Below are 837 nucleotides of genomic sequence, written 5' to 3'. Positions count from 1 at the left end.
TCTCTACTCTTATAAAAAACAGAGTTGGTGATGATGGTGTTCCTGTCATCCTGCGATATAGGCCATCCGATTTATATCCGATAGATAGGAAGGAAACTATGGCAATTATGCAAAAAGATACCACACCCCTCTCCACATTTGCAAATAAGGCATTCCCTCGTTCATCCTTTTCTCCACAAGATAAACTACTCATACAAATGCATCTTGATGTTCCGTGCCACGCATGGGCATCTTGCTAGTAGGGAGGAGATTGTGTGACACATATCTAGCTATATTAAGGGATAGGTAGGTAGCATGTGTGCGAGGCATACTTAAAGCATCACGAAGATAAACAAACGGTGTGCTTGCAAGTGCCAGAAAAAATGAAGTGAGAAACAATGTGTATGCGCGTGCACGTTTTTGTGTGTGTGTGACGCCCCCGATTTAATCGTACACTAATCATGCACGCAAATGTGTACGATCAAGATCAGGGACTCACGGGAAGATATCACAACACAACTCTACAAATAAAATAAGTCATACAAGCATCATAATACAAGCCAGGGGCCTCGAGGGCTCGAATACAAGTGCTCGATCATAGACGAGTCAGCGGAAGCAACAATATCTGAGTACAGACATAAGTTAAACAAGTTGCCATAAGATGGCTAGCACAAACTGGGATACAGATCGAAAGAGGCGCAGGCCTCCTGCCTGGGATCCTCCTAAACTACTCCTGGTCGTCGTCAGCGGGCTGCACGTAGTAGTAGGCACCTCTGGTGTAGTAGGGGTCGTCGTCGACGGTGGCGTCTGACTCCTGGACTCCAGCATCTGGTTGCGACAACCAGAAAGAAAGGAAAG

This window comes from Triticum aestivum, chromosome 6B (assembly GCF_018294505.1).
Source record: "Triticum aestivum cultivar Chinese Spring chromosome 6B, IWGSC CS RefSeq v2.1, whole genome shotgun sequence".
NCBI lineage: Eukaryota > Viridiplantae > Streptophyta > Magnoliopsida > Poales > Poaceae > Triticum > Triticum aestivum.
Note: the sequence above shows the minus strand (reverse complement) of the source record.